Source organism: Lycorma delicatula, chromosome 3 (genome assembly GCF_047948215.1).
Source record: "Lycorma delicatula isolate Av1 chromosome 3, ASM4794821v1, whole genome shotgun sequence".
Taxonomy (NCBI): Eukaryota; Metazoa; Arthropoda; class Insecta; order Hemiptera; family Fulgoridae; genus Lycorma; species Lycorma delicatula.
Window position 1 is genome coordinate 27,642,801 of NC_134457.1, and position 12,537 is coordinate 27,655,337.

General features: G+C 32.3%; 1 protein-coding gene across 7 annotated transcripts in view; it reads right to left on the bottom strand.

Annotated features, from left to right (window-relative positions):
* LOC142321485 (high affinity cAMP-specific and IBMX-insensitive 3',5'-cyclic phosphodiesterase 8-like) overlaps window positions 1-12,537 on the bottom strand; it is a 1,158,933-nt gene that overhangs the window by 473,797 nt on the left and 672,599 nt on the right. For 2 of the 7 annotated variants that reach the window (XM_075359603.1, XM_075359604.1), the window contains one exon: window positions 11,201-11,218. The exons of the other annotated variants lie outside the window; for them this stretch is intronic. The gene's annotated coding sequence lies outside the window, so the exon portion shown is untranslated. The remainder of the gene's footprint in view (window positions 1-11,200; window positions 11,219-12,537) is intronic. 7 annotated transcript variants of the gene reach the window in all.

Genomic DNA, 12,537 nt, shown 5'->3' on the forward strand with positions numbered 1-12,537 from the left:
CCCACTGTCCACTTGCCATATATCACTAAAAAGGGTAGGCGCACCGCGTCTATTCACGTGTTAAGGTTTTGAGATAATTCTGATAGCATAATCAGAATGTTTAACGACTTATTGTAAAGATTACATCATTTAACGGTAGACAAGGAAATGATGAAATTAGCAATATATTCAACCTTTTACTTCTTACAACCTTAGATAGTGAGACATTTGAAATGATTTCTGGACAGATTTAATAGTCCGTGACCGGGAATCGGCAATGTTGTTAATGGTACGTAAGAAGTTCCATTAGATCATCGTTCAATTTAATTTCTGAATTACGATTAAAAATTAATTTTATAGGTCAAAAAAGTAATCCTTTACGTAATAAGTATTAATTCCTTTGAATATAATTGTCACTCGTACATCTTTGATCCTCAAAAATTAAAAAAAAAAAAAAAAATCACTAAAACAATTACTTAAGTGAAAGTAGCACGCAACTATTATGATCAAGATGAGAAGGAGATAAATTGGGCTAGTCCAGTGGTTCCCAAACTTTTCCAAGTCGCGGCGCCCTACCATAAGTAAAAGTATGACTATTCGTAAGTAAGAGATAAAAATAAATAAAACCCCTCGTGTATCTTTTCATTATTTTTTTTACTTTATTAATATTAAATTAATAATTATAAATGTCTTGGATCAATTAATTATGAAGCTTTTACAATATTTCGCGGCGCCCCTGTGAAGAGGACGCGGCTCCCCGGGGCGCCGCGGCGTACAGTTTGGGAATTACTGGGCTAGTCAATTTTTAAAGAAAATGGTAAAAGATATTTACTAATTCAAATTCTTCAAAACGAGTCGTAATGTAATTGGATAAAATTAATTTACTTAACACGTTTATTTATAGCCAAATTGATGACCACATTTTAACTTCCTGTCATCATAGCTTTAGAATTATACTGCAAGAAAAGTATAGGTAATAATCAAAAAATGGGGCACTGGTCTTTTTTAATTACTCCACGTTTCATGACTCAGGGTTTCACCCTTCTCCGCTAAAAATGGGGATTATGTTCGTACATAAATACATGTGTTTTTTTCACCCTACCCCCCGGACCGGATTTTCACCCTATTCCCCACAACAAAGCTAAGCACAGCCCAGGGGGTTATCTACTCAAACGGACCTCTCCATTCGCCGGTCATAAGTCTAGTCCGACAGGTCGGCCCGCCGATTAAACCTTTTCATTGCCTGCCTCTAACCCGAAAGGCGGGGTACCCAAGTCCGACTATGTCGTTCCTGGACTCCACCCCAGAAGCCGGCACTCGGTCTTTATGCCAATGCTTCTAGTGAGAGCACCCTGTGCAGGGCACTCATACCGGATCTCGGTCTTTTTAACATGTACATGTTTTAGCGTGTTTGAAGCTTAATAACTTTTAATTATACAAACCGTGTTTTATGAAATTTGGCATAAAGATTTGTGTATATGGGGCAATTTGTTGGTAAAATTTTGGAACTAATACCTTCATGGGGAGGGGGATTTCCTGCAGGATAATTTTCCCAAAATTTTGCAAACAGCCCCAAATTATATTAAGCTTATTAAACATTATATTAAACATGCGTACATGTTTATCTTACCCTTTAAAAAAAATTTGCTCCCAAATTCTGCTTTTCCTCAAAAATCGAAAAAGTTATCGCATGCTTTTTAACAGAATTTTTTTTATCTTCCTAAGCATAGTAGTAATGCAAGTGACCCCCCCCCCCAAAAAAATACTTTGGAGGTAATATTAAGGTTTGGAGAACCGATTAAAGTTAAAAATATTAATTGATTTTTTTAATTTTTTTTTAATTTTTTGCAAGTTATCATTATTTTTCCACTGTATAAAAACAAATAACTAATGCCAGGAAATCATTTCAACTTTGTTGTCAGCTTTTTTTTTTTTTTTAAATAGGATACATTTATTGGCAACTACAGTGCGTGTAAAGCTTAGTAAACAGCAATATATTAAACAGCAATGTTATATCTTATTGCAGCTGTTACGAAAGTTATTTAATCTCTTTTACTCTCTCACAATAATCTCTTCTCTACTCCCTGACTGTCTGTACAATTTACGTAGTAAAGACATAGCGCATCGTATTTACGAAATATGTCGGCTTCTGCCATTAAATATATTAATAAAAGCGCGCGCGTGTATATTTGCGTACGTGTGCTAACAGGAACAGTACACAAATCTCAAAATACATAACTAACAAATGATCCAACCACCTTATCATAAGTTACGTTCACGTATGCGTAATTAAACATTACGATGTACAATTGGCAATATTTGTTTCCGTAAAACCAGTGGGTTTTAATATAGATTGGAAAACATTACAGTTGTTTTAATAAAACAAAGATATTTATTTATTTTGCATCCAATATTGCTTAGTAAATTATTTTCAATATCGACACCAAACATATAATGATATGTTGTTATAATTCCATTAAGGAAATAGCAGATGATATTGATATTTTAAAATTTTGAACTAATCAGTTAACGGTCTAAAGTAGCAGCAAGAATTGTTTACATTTTGACATCAATTTGTAATAAATACATTGTTTTAATAATAATAATAATATAATGACGATTTACATTTTCTAAAATTATTTTTTCATTTTAACAATTCCAAGATTATCATCTAATTAAAGCTATTAATGCGAGATGAATATTTTAGCTTATGAAAAATGCCAATCCTCACCGAAAATCGAAACCAGAATCTTACGGATTATTAATAGAGATACTACTTTTGCGTCACTAGGTAATAATAATAATAATTTATTATATAATAATTATTATTCTTTTAATATGTACCGTGATAGTTTTTTTTTTGTTTTCTTTTAGCTTTTGAGACCACCGGTAGATATTGCTTCAGAGGAGGAGATAAAATGACAATTTTTATAACGTGTAAAAATGCCATATCTAACCGGGATTCGAAACTGGGGCTTCCTTATGGCCGAGGCGCTAATACTTGAGCCATGGAAGCCGGCACAGCGATAGTATTGTTATATTTTTTGTACAATGTGTTCATAAAGTCTTTCCATGATTACAAAAAACTATTACAGTTACAGCTGTGGGGTTTGGGGAAAAAGAAAAAAAAAATTATAGTTTTTTTTAATATTGGTTTGTTGCAGGTAGAGGCATAGTAGAGAGCACTGTGATCAATTTGTTATAAAGTCGCGTCAATCCAGAAGAAAGCGTAATGTGTGTTGCGTATCACAAGTTGATATCACCGATTAATGTACAGTGAAATTTTAGGAGGGAATATGAATGACCTGATAGCAAGAGTATCGTAGCGTGGTATGCAAAGTTTAAGGAGAGTGGAAGTGTTGTCGACCTTCCGCGAACAGGGCATCCATCAGTTAGTCTTGGGGGGGAGAGGCCCTCCCAATACGAACTGGAGTCCGGCCGACCGAGCCCAGCTGACATGCAGGAGCGAAGACAACCCGAGGGAAGAAAGCCCCTGAACTTCACCTAACCAAAAACCAATCATCCTTGCAAAACTTTACAATTCAGAACCAGTCAGCACATGCGACTCCCTTCGGAGAAGGAAGCGCATTGCTTCCTCCAAACACTAGGGCCCCGAAAGGCGTATTCCTATTAGGCGGGAAGGCGCTAGCACCGAAAAGTTATTCCCCACCTCGAAAAAATATATATTTTGCTTTCGGCTCTAACTTTTTCAATTTTTATTAATAAAAAATGTATTATCTTGGTCACTGAAAGAACTATTAGAATTAAAATAGTTTTGGCAGGTATATTATATTCCGGACTAAAAAGAGAAGCAATCTTTTTCATTATTTTTATAAAGGTTATATATTTGTATGCCTAAAAACAAAGTTTATTATGGCTAAAATAACGAAAATTTTATTTTTATGGGAAAAAGTAGTCATGCGTAGAGCCGGGAAAGTCATGCTTTTTTGCCAGTTTTTTTTTTTTTACTGAGTACTAAAAAACTATGTTTCTTTTTTTACTTGCTTTTACGAAGTAAACGAAGGAACAATTTAGATTCGAAGTAACAGTACAAGGTGAAAAGATAAAGATGCTACGATTTGCTGATGATATAGTAATTCTAGCCGAGAGTAAAAAGGATTTAGAAGAAACAATGAACGGCATAGATGAAGTCCTACGCAAGAACTATCGCATGAAAATAAACAAGAACAAAACAAAAGTAATGAAATGTAGTAAAAATAGTGTAGATTGACAATGTATAAAAAAATTATGAAAATTATTATGGAAAATTAATTAGGGAAAAAATTATGGAGGTAGAAGAATTTTGTTATTTGGGAAGCAGAATTACTAAAGATGGACGAAGCAGGAGCGATATAAAATGTCGAATAGCACAAGCTAAACGAGCCTTCAGTAAGAAATATAATTTGTTTACATCAAAAATTAATTTAAATGTCAGGAAAAGATTTTTGAGAGTGTATGTTTGGAGTGTCGCTTTATATGGAAGTGAAACTTGGACAATCGGAGTATCTGAGAAGAAAAGATTAGAAGCTTTTGAAATGCGGTGCTATAGGAGAATGTTAAAAATCAGATGGGTGGATAAAGTGACAAATGAAGAGGTATTGCGGCAAATGGATGAAGAAAGAAGCATTTGGAAAAATATAGTTAAAAGAAGAGACAGACTTATGGGCCACATACTAAGGCATCCTGGAATAGTCGCTTTAAAATTGGAGGGACAGGTAGAAGGAAAAAATGGTGTAGGCAGGCCACGTTTGGAATATGTAAAACAAATTCTTAGGGATGTAGGATGTAGAGGGTATACTGAAATGAAACGACTAGCACTAGATAGGGAATCTTGGAGAGCTGCATCAAACCAGTCAAATGAGTGAAGACAAAAAAAAATTTACGAAGTACAGAAAATTTCAGTTTTCACATTTCAACGGAAATATCCATTTTGACTAGTTTCGGCGTGACATTTGTACGTACGTATGTGTGTATATATCTCACATAACTCAAAAACGATTAGACGTAGGATGCTGAAATTTTGGATTTAAGACAGGTGTAACACCTAGTTGTGCACCTTCTCTTTTGATTCCAATACACGTATTTATTGGATTTAAAACAATCCAATAAATTTGGATTTTGGACTTTTTCATATCTGCAGTAAATATGCCATCATTGACAGACTTTCAACGATATATCATAAGTGACACTTATTTTCATTTTCATCTGACTTGAACCGATTATTTATTTAATACATAAATAATTATTAACCTCTGATTATAAAAAATACAATAAATAACAATTCAATAATAATAAAAAATAAAAATATGAAAAAAATATCAGACGTTATTAATGAAGTAGAATTTGATATACTTTTCATTTAAAAAAAAAAGGTATATTTTATTTAATAGGTGTACAACGAAGTCATGTAGTATCCACATAAAATTTTATTTTGTTATATTTTAAAGGGATTTTTAATAATTAATAGAGTACGGAATGCTTATTTTGGAGAACTGGTCGGCGATCTGATAACTGATCTTCACCCAGAATTAAGAAAATATTTTGTATACTTTCCATGGAAAAATAATCTTTCTTGTAATGTGCCTTAATAAATATAAATAATAGGTTCAACAAGAACAAGTCTATGAAAATAGGCTATGGCTTATTAAAAATATTACTGTATATGCCCACCTTTTAACATCTTACGCTCATTCCCTCTTTTACTTCTAGTGAAGCTCTCTTTTAATTCCATTTTATTTTTCGTTCTTTATTGATATATAGTACACACTCAGTGTGGTGAAACAAGTACGTGTTGGTATTATTCATTACATTTTTATTGATTTATTCCCTCTATTACATCCAATTTCATCTTCACATATACGGTAAAAATAGTATTGAATTTCAGGTAAATAAAAAAAATAGTTTGTGGTTAGTATATTTTAAACGTAAAAAAAAATATTTCTTTGCTTCAAACAAAATAGTTGTTACATTGTGACATCGTGTAAAATTTTAAAGTGAAAAGGACAAATTCGTCCTATATCCGTAAGCTATAAAAACACCAACACGTTTCAAGTTAACGTCTATACGATATCTTTGCGTTTTTATTTGTTCATACGTTTTTTACCTTAATATTTTTATTTTGAAGAGAATTTTAGATGTAAAAATTATTTTTATTTTATTGAATAATTTTAAATCATTCAAACGATTAATGCTTTTTTTTTTGTATTTTGAAATATATTTTTTGTGTTCTAAGCTGCATCTTATTAAGAATTTATAAAAAATCTTTGTAGATATATATATATATATATATATATATATTATTACATATCTATATAATTACTATTAATATCTATATAGTAATAGAATAATATATATTATCTATATATATAATGCATATAGATATAGATATATTATAAATTATATTATATAGATGATATTACATATTATAGATATATATATTTAGATTTTGTTGTAATTTTATATAAATATATATTTTTCATTTATATGAAAAACGTAAATTCAGAGTTTTATTATTGTTACTTTATAATTAATTTTCTATTTGACTCCAATAATAATAATTACCTTTGTAAGCGTTTAGTTGAATTAAAATTTTTGATTAAATTCACATTACATCTGTATTTACAGTATAGAAATTGTTAATATTATTGATAAAATAATATATTTACTATTCATTTAGAATTCAACAAATATGTGGAATGTACAAAAATGAATTAATTAAAATTTAATTAAAATATATAATTTTCATATCTGGATAAAAACGAAAAAAACTGTAACCTTAATCAATATTTTACTCAAATGAAAAAGGTTCAAAATCATCAACTATCACACACTCTCATAACAATCAATACAACCGTCAAAAATATTGTTATATATTTATCAAAATATAATGTACCCTTGAAGGTCTGCCTATTTCACGCTAAATACTGGTGGAAGATTTTATTTTGGTAGATAAATTTAGATAACTTAAATCATCTTAATATAAAATGTGGATACTTATAAAAATTAAAATAAAGACGTTATTTTTCTATTTTTTAGGTTACCAACCGTATAAAATACAACACAAAAAATTTAAAAATAAAATCCTTCAACTAAAATAAAAAATGAGGCTAAATTTATACGTCTTGTTTTCTAAAATCCTAGGCTTCTTCTAATGTAAAAATACATACACATAGTTTATCGATCAAACTGAACTAGCTTTCTAACCGTATATGAGCAGAAGATAAAACATCTTTTTATTGTATCAGAAAGGATTAGTAGGTTCGTTTTACATAATAAGAATCTCACCTTATGTTGGGGCTTTGTGCAATCATTGATTAAAAGATTGGGACCTCCGAAGAAATCTTTAAACAGACCCATATGAAACCACACAAACACTTAGGACGTTTATATATGTGGGGAAATAGTTCTGACACTTTTAATTTGGACCCACTGAACAACCAGTAAAGAGCCTACAAAAAATACCGGAAGGAAAAGATAAAGCTGTAGTTAAGGATAACAAGTTATAAAACACGGAGATTTAAGGAAAAAGTTAAAGGGACTATCTGCTAAAACAGAGGCCGCGAATCGAGACCAACAGCTCTAAAGAAATACGTTAAATTCAATGTAGGTTTTGGACAATTACTCTACAAACTATCCCTCAAGAGTTATGTTTTTTCTAGGATAAAACTGTACATTATTGAAGGATTTCGTGTAGTCAAGCTTAAATATATACTGGTCCAATTCCTTCAGATACAAAAAAGCAACCATCATTTTTGTATCTGAGGCAAGATTGAGGTTCTTTAAGGAATACCGTCCGTTTAGCCACAGAATTGGTAGGGCTTAGAAAGATATATTGAATTATGTATTAATGATCTTAAAGCTAGATCCCTAATGGAGTTTCATTTACACCTCAAATTTATCAACATTTATGATGAAGATCTCTGTCGGAGTAGAAACATTCATCCAGAAGGTAAATCCGAAAAAGAAATGAAAATTTTCATTAGCTAAAAATGTTATAGCTACAATTAATGAGCGAAAGCCGTTTCTGGCGTATTTAAGCGCGTTTTTTTTTCAAATTCCACAGTTAAAACAACATAGGCAATTAACGGTGGCCACGCAGTCCCCCAACCTTTTCCCGGACACTCGTATGTCTGGAAGATTTATTAAGTTTATGTAAGTACTTCACTTCTTACTACTTCAAACATCAAGGCGATCGCTGCTCCCAAACCGCGACCACGAAATTTAACCCCATTGTAAAAAAAGTCCCTTACTTCTTTTAACCTTTCAAGAAAGAAGAACGAGCAGTGGAAACGAACCGAGGAACCACCAACTGAAAACCGCACAAAGAAGAAAGAAGAAATCTGCACTTTCCCCCGTTCAGCCCTTCAGAGCCTCGGGACATTTTAAGGTTAGTGGCGTGTAATTCGATTACTACCGACTCACGGAAAGTGTAGGCAAAAGAGGAAAGAAGTTATCTACAAAAGAAGAAAAAGAAGAAAGAAGACCCACAACGCGACTCACCGCCACGGACTGGAGTCCGGTAGAAGAGCCACGCACAGAAACAGCACGAAGGACAGCCACAAAAGAATATGATCTACAATTCTATTTTCTACTCACGACCCTCAAAACTTACAATTTAACTCAGTCAGCACATGCGACTCCCTCTCCGGAGAAAAGGGCGCATTGTTTCCTCCAAAATAATTAGGGCCCCGATAGGCGTATTCCTGATAGCCCGTAAAGTGCTAGTACCTAAAGAACTTCAGCGGACGGACTGAAAGGGAATCACGCCGGGAGAATGAGGTTCAAAATCCTAATCTCCCACAGTTATACCCATTAAGTAATTTTCACGCTGGTCAATACGGATAGGAACACAAATCACCAAATCCGTCCATAAATAAAATTTAAAATTTATAACCGCCACTTAATAGCTCATGAAACCCGCCCGATAACAGAAAGAAACAGCAGCAAGGGACATTGTCCAGGCTCTTCGCTCTGTAGGGAGAAATAATGAAACCCCCGCCATTCAGGCGTTACGTTCCGTTATAAATTTTCATTTAATAGAAAAGTGCAAAGAAAATTTTCTCCATTTATATATTTTTATCTAGGAATAGGGCAAAGAATATAGTAAGGAGAGGGCAAGGAATGAAAATTGCAGGATTAATTTTAGGTACGGTTTTATTTAAAATATTTATAAACTACAGCTTCTCTTCTAGCAATAAATTGCATTAATTTATTTGCAAGGACATAATTCATAAAACTAAATTTAAAATCCAAAAGGTTAATTATCATCTGGTGTTCTACCTGGTGACAAATCCCTCCTTACACTGACTTCTCCACCCATTTCTTTCCCAAGCCTTCTCTCCTTAGCCCCCTCGTAGTTTCCAATTTTCACTTCATTTATTAACCATTCTTCTTCTTTCTTGCTTCCTTTCTCCTTCTACTGACGCTTCCAATGTAGTTCAGAAGATTCCACTCCCTCTAACCACATGCCCTAATAGGTTTCCTTTTCTTTTTTGTACTTTCCGTATAAGTGCTCTAATTTCTTTAATCCTGCCGTTCAATTCTTCCTCATTTTATCTGTTCACCTTATTTTTCCCCATTCTTCTGATCTAAATCTCATCAGCTTTAATCCAATCCCTCTCCTTCTTCCTCATCTTCCATACTTTACTTCCATACATAGCATATGACTAACTTCTTTCTTAACTCGAAGTCAAAATTTTTACAACATAGTTATTTCCTTTCCTTATTAAAGACTTTCTTTTAAATCTCTGTTCTTTCTTTTATTTCCATTCCGTTCTTCCATTTCTCTATCACCATAGTTCTCAGATATTTTTTTGATTTTTTACTTTCTCTAGTCTTCCTTCACTGTCATTACTAATAAATCCTCTTTGTGTTTTATATCCATTATTTTAGTTTTTTCCTATATTTATTCTCATTTAATACTTTTGCAATATATTCAGTACTCTTCGGCTATTCACAATATTTGAAGTGTGTCTGTACCATTAGCTAGAATGACCTTATCAGCAGAATACAATATGCACCAAAAGATTTATTACTACATTGATTTAAAAGAAGCTTTTTTAATGTTGAACAGAATCTATTGTTTTTTTAAGATATTAATGGATTTGGTGATAATATATTCAAGTAAAAAAAGAATGAAATAAAACATAATTTAAAATAATTTACTCAAGAACAACTATTTTTGCTTACATTAATGCTTTCATCCCTTCACACTAGATTTATGATCTGGATGTTTCTTAGAAAATATTCAGGGGTAATAATTAAATAATTATTTAAATTATCTTTAATAGAATCATTGTTAATTTTTTTTAAATAATTCTTTGGGATGCACCTTCGCATAAAGTTTTAGGATAAAACATTTACATTAAAAAATAAAATAAAATCATAACAGGAACACTTTTTATTTATCACTGAGATTTTACTTAATGATCACAGATAAGTGCTGGTACCTAGACAGAATCTCTTGTTTGACAGCTACTTTGATAAATTATGTGAAAGTTAGGTTTTCATAATAGTACTCCACAATGTAATTAATAATCTACCAATGATTCAGATAATGTAAGTACTATTTGTATTATATGCAATTTCAGAAGTTTTGTCTTATGAAAGCTTTCCTAATATAATATTATGTTTGTTTGAATTATCTGCATCGTTTTTACAAAATACATTCAATACATTATTTTCGTTTAATTTTTATTGTTTTTTTATAAAATTAAGATGCAAGATACGGGATGCATCTCAAAAAGACTCTCCCATGTAAATGCAAACCACACATTCATGAAGTGTAGCTATGGCTCGTCATATGGTGAATCCTGTTCTCACAGATGTGGCTCTGATGAACGAGTGGCCATCAGTAAAAATGGCCCCCCCTTCTACCTCCAGGGTAGAAGGAAGGAAACTCTATTGTCCTGGCAGTGAGAAATTGATGAATCACCAGATCAATGGCATTGGAATGTAGAGGGCAATGGGAAACCACTGCATTATCCTTAAGGATCATCCTTAGTCGATCATGGCATGGGATGGATTGTTTTGTAAAAGACTCAGAAGCTAAAGCTTCCCCTCATTCGGATCTCTGGGAAGGGAATACAACAAGGTATTCATAATGCTTATGAAGAAGTAGTAATAAAGTATAGATGCAGAAAGATAATTGTTCATGGAGTGCTGGAAAAATGAAAAATAAAACAAGAAATACTATAAGAATAAGAATATTGAATGTACTGACACTACTGCAAAGGGTAAGCTTAAAAACACAAAAAGAGAAATCATTAGTAACAAATGAGACTTACTTGGAATGAGTGAAGTGAGATTGGGAGGAAGTGGAGAAATGTCAAATGGAAACTTCAACTTGTACTACTGAGGTGCTGAAAGAAGTGATAGGAATGCAGTTGGTGTATTAATAGGAAAAGTAATTAAGGTGGAATATGTTGATGATCACCTGATGATGATGATGATAAGAATAGAAGGTAGAGGTAAAGATCTTGTGATAATTCACGTATATATGCCAACATCACAATATGCTAAAGAAGAAGTAAAGGAGTTTTATGGAAAACTGAAAATATACTAGGGAAAGAAAGGAAAATGGCATGTGTATTGATGATGGGAAACTGAAATGCTGTGGTTGGTGAAGGACAAGAAGGCAAGATAATAGGAAAATATGGTTTAGGTAATAGAAGCAAAAGAGGAGAGAGATTACTTGAATTCTGCATGGAAAATCATATGGTAGTGGGAAACACATGTTTGCAAATCATAAAAGGACATATACCTGAGTGCCAAGGTTAGATGGAGAGAAGTATCAGATTAATGCTCATATAATAAAGATATAAGAACTGTAAAATGCAAAAGCTTACCCAGGTACAGATATAAACTCTGATCACCACTTAATAGAAGCAGAAATCAATTTGAAGCTCAAGAAAATAAAGGTTGGTCAGAAACAAAGTACCTATGATTTGAAAATCATTGGTTAGTACCTATGATTTAATCATTGATTAAATATTAAAAACAGTATAAAAGAAGCAGGTGAGGAAACAATAAGAATTAAGGACAGGGAAAGAATACGGAAAGAGTGGATCAATGAAGAAATGATAGAAAAAATGAATGAAAGGAGAAAATGGAAAAATTTTAGGACAGAGGAATGTAGAAGGAACTATAGAAAGCTTAATAATGAATTAAGAAGAAAAACTGAGATAGCAAGAGAAAAGTGTGCTGCAATAGAGAAAGAAGGGTGATATGATCTAACGTACAACGAAGCTGTAGAAATTGTATTCAAGAAAAATGATACAGTTTGTCAGAACAAGTCAAACAACAAGGACATAGTAACTGAGAGGAATAAAATGAGAAAGATATGGGAAGAGTACATAAAGGATTTATATGCACTGAATGATAGGCCATGGGAAATAGATCTAGGAATAGAAGAGAACAAAATTCATGAAGATCACAATGGTTATAGTATATTAAAATGTGAAGTAAATATCACCATAAAAGCGATGGCTAATGGAAAAGCTGGAGGATGTGATGAATTGCTGATTGTGTTGTTTAAAGCTCATGGAGAGAATTGAGAAA